A 7,772-nucleotide genomic window follows, 5' to 3' on the forward strand; every position below is an offset into this window, starting at 1 on the left:
AACATTTGCCAGGCCCAGAGGGTCACAGAACCAAACCGCAAGCAAAATACACGTAGTCTGGCGTGAAAATATGCCATCGTACCGGTTCATTCACCGTTGATTTTACACCTTCATTCACATACACCTCCCAGATCAAATGAATACTTAGGCTCTTGACTTGACTCTTGCTTCTTTATTCACTCGGCACTCGCTCACTCAGTCCAAAAAGTTATCTGTATACACACGATGATGGAATGTACATTGCTGCTTTACTAGCTAGCCCATACACACAGCTGAACGGAAAATACATGTTTACAGGGAAATATATAAAGCTGAACCGCTTTGGTTGATTCACTGTTAGGCCGACCGCCTCTCTTCTGAGTGCGGGGCTCATGGCTGAAAAGCGCCGCTTTTTTTTTTGGCATCCATGCACCCGCCCCATTCATACACGCACACGTCCACTCACTTTGGCAAACTAGTCTAAACCTAAACGTTAACAAACAATAAAACGGATAACAAGTAGGAATATGCTGAACGATTGTTGTTTAATTCACTGAGTACAGTCCTTGGCACGGGACAAGCTACAATACGAGCCAGACTAGTATCGGGCCGTGAGCCGTTTTCCTTCGGTACCCAAGAGCAATACGCCCCGCCGCTACGGGGGAGGAGAGTGATGGCATGCAAAGCCTTACATGTATTCTACGCACGGAATTAGGAATATAATACCCTAGTGTGGGGACTTCACAGTCCTTTCTAGCGCCGGGGGCCCAGCGTTTGTTGATCCCGTCAACCGGGTAGCCTGGGTACCGTCCTGGTTAGTTTACGTCCGCTCCCACAGTCGCTACCGACCAACGGGCGACTGGTCAACCGGTCCTCCACGACGGTCACTACCGGCTCCCAGGCATCATATCTCGACTCGCCTCACGGCACACGTAAAGTTGGCATCCTTCCCAAAGTCCTTTATCGCCCGACGGATAGATTAGAAGCCATGCCGGCCGCCAATTTTGGGCTCGGGCCGTGTTGCGTCCCCCGGTCGAAGGGAGAATCGTCTCGCGCTGGTGTCTGGCATCCACTCTCGATCCTATGCAAAGCATAGCGTGCTAGCTATGCTGCTAATCTCCGTTGGCTCAGCTCACGGCTCAAAAGCGCCGCCTAACTGCGGAAGGATATTACTGCAGTCCAAACCTCTTGCTGGCAAGCACCTCCATATATGGTAAAGGTTTCCATATATGGTCAAGGGGGAGACCGGAAAACTGGGACCCTACGTTGTCCGCGACACCTGCATTCCATATATGGTAAAGGGGAGACAGGGAAACGGGGACCCAACGTTGTCTGTGACACCCGCATTCTGTTACTGCAGCTCTAAGATAAATCGCTAGAGGCCCTCACTGACCTGTCTAGTTGCGGTTTCAAAACAGGTCCCAGTGTGAGGTACAGCCCCTGTATCATCATCATGGCTGCCGCTGACCAAAAAACAAACGTGAAAACACTTCGTCCTCGTTTTTACCAAGGTGGAAGCTATCGCCACGGTTTTCTTGGAGCCGTAAGTGACTTACAGAAGTCCGAAGTTCTTCAGGATGTGGTTCTTGAAGTCGAGGGCCGCCGATTTCCCTGCCATCGCCTTGTTTTGTCCGCGGCCAGCCCCTATTTCAGGCGGCAATGTTTACATCTGATATTATGAGGTCTTAGCCCAATCTTACTGTACTGTCGCATGTGGGTCTTGCGGTATAGAACTACGGCTCTTTTATCACCAACACAAGGCCAAGTATATTGGTTTACAGTCTGGTTTATTCGGTCGAATCGCACCACGTACATACAACAATCGTGCACATGTAAAGCAGTGCAATCCGTACATAACAATCAACGGGCAGGCTGGGGACAAACGGAACGAGCTTTTTACAAGTTACAGAGAGGCACACTCAGCAGTCGGGATAATTTAGGACAATCAAGGGTAAAGGAAGACAACAATACAATTACAGACTCACCAAAACTGAGTAGCTTGCACACTTACTGGGGCGGTAACTTGAAGCCTCAAGAAGAACTAAACTTTTTAGAGTTACACTAATGTTTTGCCGACTAGCCGCCCACGCGAATATGCCACACGACCTGGTTCACTAACCTGGGACCTGATCTCGACTGAATTCAAAGCAAGCGGGCTAGCTAATTATTCTTAACAGCTGCTCTCATCAGCTAACAAACTATTGGCTAATGCTAATGAACAATATTAATTGAGCTAAGGATCTAAACTTAGCCTCTACCAGGCTTCGGGAGGCAGCTGGAAAGAGTAGAAATCGGCCAAATGAGGCAAAAGCGGCAAACTGTTCTCTCCAGCAGACCAACTCCCCTGGCATGCTATCGCTCTATTTGGCCGATTTCTACTCTTTCCCGAGCTGCCTCCCGAAGCCTGGTAGAGGCTAAACTGGCTACTCAGCCCTGCGTCATAAACTACTACGTCACAGGCCCCATATATCACCGAATGACATGCCATCCCCTCTAACATCTGCTTGGTTTTCATTCATATGGTAATGTCTCCGACAGCGAAAACTCCACTTCTGCAATACTGTGACCACTTCTGCAAGCGATCAGCTGATCGCAAAAACACATTTTCACGTATAACTCGAGAATGAAGATAATTCTTTGGAGGACATTAAGCAGGAATATAATAGAGATCACAAGGAGTATACTATAAAAAATAGGTAACCGAAAAATGTCAAAAGTTTCATTTTTCTAAAATTGAAAAAGCAGAAATTCATCCCCTATCACACCCCCGTTTTGGAGCCCCCGTTCCGAAAAGGCCCGTATCTCGCTAACGAAGCCTCGCTCATTCCCAGATTTGGCCATTTCGCGAGTGGGGAAACGCGATGGGCTCTTATGGGGGTTTTACTCCAGGTCTTTTTCGCTCTTGTTATTGACCTTGAGGCTCACCCCGCCTACCAAAATGTCACGAATTTATTGGGGAAGAACCCTTTTAGTCTTGTATCTGTTCATTTTAAGAGAAACTTTCCTAGAACGGCTTGTACGAACGGCTGAAAATGGAGCTTTTTTTGGAAAATGTACCTGCAACATCAGTGTTCATGAAACCAATCGTCTCTGAAAAACATTACCATTTATACAAGTTAAAACTCTTAAACACCTCATTTACAATTGAAATACTCAGTTGAAATATTTTCAGTGGAATATTGTACAATTTGAGGATATGCTAAGCTTCTTTGACAGCTCCCAATATGAAACAATGCTTATACAAATCAAACAATTGAGGCACACACTTAGTTACGCTGAAAGTTTATTGTTTTTTTTCCATCTGTGATAACAGTCAAATAGATCTTCCTCTCATTGCAGCTTGACGGTCTAACAAAAATCACAGATTGCACAGCATATATGGTAACACATTGTACAAATGTAACTTTCCACAAAGACTATGGCCTGATACAACTGATTGCTAAGTAACCTGCACTTTGAGAGAAAAAAAAAAGCTTTCTCTGACATCAATACAATACCAAAAAATCTGCATTACAAACCTACAATAAATTGATATTACTTGACTGTATACTTCGGTTTGCAGCTTTTGAACATTTGTAAGATTGACTTTGCAAAGTAAAACAAAGTTTCGGCCACTTGCTCTATATTGTACACAAAGTACATGTATTGATGCATGTAATTTACAAGACAAAGATTGGACCAGGAAAAATCATAGGGCAGCTATTGGTGAAGCTTTTCTGTATGCACCTTTAATTCATATCTTTTTCTGTCTGCATTTTTTACAGGGGTGCCAGAGTAAGTTTGTACAGTGTAATTTTACGGAATACAGCGCAATTTTACAGAATACAGTGCAATTTTACGGAATACAGTGCAATTTTACGGAATACAATGCAATTTACGGAAAACAACACATTCGTATTAGTATACAGTGCAATTTTACAGAATACAGTACAATTGTATTGTATATAGTGCAATTTTACGGATTGTGCTATATTCCGTAAAATTGCACTGTATTCCGTAAAATTGCTAAGTATACTCTGGCACCCGTTTTAGACGTTTGTGCAAAACATTGAGTTTCATAATAAAGTGAATTTTTGAAATGCTTCACAGCCACTAAAATCCTTCCTGGCCCATCTACAAACAAACAAAATATAGCATCATTGCAACAATATAATCTAGCACATAATTTCCTATAAGGGTATTCTGTTCAGTGCAACTCAAACATAGAAACAATTGTGCATACATTCATGTACAAGAAGTCGGTGTGAACTTTTAAATTGTCAAATCAAGCTTTCTGATCTACAGAAAGCAAAGCTAGTGATTACTAGTACTCAATCACATGTAGTATGACACTGTAGAAACAATGACTGACATCTAACTGACTCTACAGTATATGCAGACACAGACACCCCTATTAAAAAGTGGTACATTCCAGGTGCACAGGTTTTGTTGTGTGAGAACTGTGAACAAAGAAAATGACAACGTCCAAAGCACAACTACATGTTAAAGAGCAGCCAACTTTAAAGTAGGATACAGAGAAAATATAACAAAGGTTTTCTTTTGGGAGGACAACTTTTTCTACAGGACGTTAAGTTGGTTGGATCATCCTTAAGTTGGTCTCCTCAACTTTAAGTACTGTTTGAAGGGGATATCCGAGATTTTAAGCATACACAAACCTTTGCATAATGTATCTTATACATGTTGGTGTCAGTCATAGTTAGTAATAAGCTGAAATCCATTTTAGCTTTGATTTTCACAAAGCTATGACAGACCTATACCAGACTTGAAAACAATCTGAAAGACTACATGTTGACAGGACTTGTAAAACAAACTCTACATGTAACACATTCTAGGGATCTTGTATACTGACATTCACTACAAATACACAGCTACCGGCTCCACTCCTGTGGTGTCGCCAAAAAATGTCACTCTGTGCACAACCATTTTCTGAACCCTGCTTCCAAACATATCATATGTCTACTGAGTAGATTCTATATTCAAACATGATTTTTTTCCACAATATTTCTCATAGCGCAAAACTAGACGTCTATATCATCTGGTTACAATAAACTTTGTGCATATACTGTGCTCACGTATTCACCAAACTATAGCTAGCATGTATTAAACAGACTTTTTGTAACATTTCTTTCAACAAGACATAGGTTCAAACAAGCTACTAGCAGCTAGTAACATGTAGCTATAGGCCCTTTTTGATTTTCTACAGAGGTGACAACACAATTTTACTCTATTCACAGACATGTACAAGCTACATTTTTTTCTTGTGATAGTTTTTAAATCTTGATAGAACTTCCAACAATTCAACTTTCCAGGAGTTTTCATCAATGGCAAATCAGTTACTAGGTGTACTAATTACCAAGTCCCCATACATACATTTTTGTACAACTTTTATATAAAAACAACTACGCAAATATGCTGCTGCCAAGAAATATACAACTTAGACCAATGTGGTCTCAAGCGAAAAATGAGAAGCAAGTTTTGAGACCAAAGCAACTTTTTACAGATGAATTGTACACAATCACAATCATGTAGTACAATTCAAAAACTAATAATACATGCTTTTCTTAACTTAATTTCTGCAAGCACCAAAATTGGACACAGGAAACTCATGGCACTCATCCCTAACTTTAAAGTTAAAAAATGCTCATTTTTATAACTGTTGGACATTTAAAGCGAGCGTTGCCACACAAAACAAATTACTATATTTCCTGATTGAACTTCTGCAAAGCATGCAAGGAATCATTCTAATATTGGTTTGCTGATACTTTCATTTTGTGCTTCAAGCACAGCAAAGTACAAGCAGTGGCCTTGTGCTATATGACTTGTTAAGTTTAACACGTTTTGCTTCTTCCCTTTAGGTTAAACTTTGCAATGCAAAAGAGTAAACCTGCATTCTTACAACACACAAAGGAGCATGACTACAAAAGCACGAGCTCTAAATCAAATTATGTACACTGGGGACTTGGGCCTAAACTGCACCGGACAGCACATTGGCAGAACGTACTGCGCTTGCGCAAAACTCACGGTTTTCGATGGATTTTTTGGTCAACGTTGCATGAGAATTTAGCCTGTTGCAGATGATATCTTTTCCAACACAACAGACGGGATGTTAACCTTATATATTACGCGAATATGACCTTATATGAGACGTTCTGCCAAAGTGTTTTATGCATAATACATTACAGGTTTCGCGCAGGCGCAGTACGTTCAACCAACGTGCTGCACAAGACTGTTTGCACCATGTTTAGAGTTAAAACTTTATATCCAACACCAAAAATTCTCTCACCTTGAGCTTTCGACCAGTCACTCTGGTCTTCCTCAGTAGACTGACCCAGTGAGGCTTGTCACATGGCTTCTTTGAAGTCTACTGAGGAAGACCAGAGTGACTGGTCGAAAGCTCTAGGTGAGAGAAGTTTAGGTGTTGGATATAAAGTTTTAACTCTAAAGATGTACATGTAACTACCAATACAGATGACCGTTTACACCACTTTCCCAGTCTTCCCTGGAGGTGACTCGGGAATGGTCTCGGACTTTGGGCTGACCGTGGACGAGGTTTTGGACGTGCCGCTGTCCTGTCGCCGCGCTCCGGGTCTGTTCAGCTGCATTTGCGTCGTTGGCGACCCAACCGGAGACGTAGCCGGGCCGGCGATGAAACTCATGGAACGTTTCATCTGGAAGTCCTTGTCATATCTGTGGAACACAGTTAGGGGTGAGCTGAGTATCATAGCTTGTAACAGGCCTTCCTAATATAAGGGGTTATGGATAGTAAGATTTGGCAAAAATAAGATAAACGAATCTACAGTGAACAAAGAAATTGTTCACACACTACTGTGCAATATTTTTGATACCTGTACAAGCTTGCACCAACAAAATGAAGTCTTGTCAAACTACGGTATTGCACCATGACTTGAGTTTAACACTACAAAAAATGGAAGACTTCATGCATTTTACTATTCTATGACAGATACAGAAGAGATCTAAGTAAGTGTGTACCAAAGAATAGAAGAAATCTTAGAGAACACTTCAACCCAGAACCATGCAAAGAAAGCAAACAGAATCAATGGATTATGATCAAACCTGACACTTCTATCTTTTCTTGGTGACTCTTCTATCAAAACTTGAAAAGAAAACAACATAGGACAAAAATCAGTCACAGAAATTAAGCAAAACATGCTGTAAAATCATTAAAACAAGCTTACGAAAGCAACGTAATATTATACAATTTTAAATAACAATTAATGAGACTTAAATATTTAAATTAAACCAATAATATCACTGTTAATGGCTAATCAGACACAGTGAATTCATTTATTTTTAAAATGGTTACCAGTAGTGCAAAAGTTTCAAAATTTCTTATATAATAGTATTAATTGCCATCTTTATTTTTTAAATCTCATATCATAATAATGATAATTATGATTTAGAATGCAACAGGTGGGAAAGTCTTAAACAAGTATTGCACCACTGAGTAAATGTGAACCATGAAGAGTACAATGGTAAAGAAGAGAGGTAAGAAAGAAATAATACTGGAAAATAGACTTCTGATAATAGTACAAAGATAGCCTTACAGTAGAGAATGAATAAAAACAGTGGTTGAGAGAGGAAAGTCATCTGTTGTTGTCCTGTGAGTCAGTGAAGAGTGAAGAAAGTTGTCCCCACATGTGCCTCTATATACCACATCATACAAGGCTATACACTGTTAGCCAGGGCTTCAAACCTACCCATTTTATCAACCTTAAAAAAAAAACACTTGAGTATGAAAAATATTGCTGTTTTTCTACATAAAAAAGTTTAAC

The sequence above is a fragment of the Branchiostoma belcheri genome, unplaced genomic scaffold, assembly GCF_001625305.1.
Source record: "Branchiostoma belcheri isolate BF01 breed outbred unplaced genomic scaffold, Haploidv18h27 scaffold2, whole genome shotgun sequence".
Taxonomy (NCBI): domain Eukaryota; kingdom Metazoa; phylum Chordata; class Leptocardii; order Amphioxiformes; family Branchiostomatidae; genus Branchiostoma; species Branchiostoma belcheri.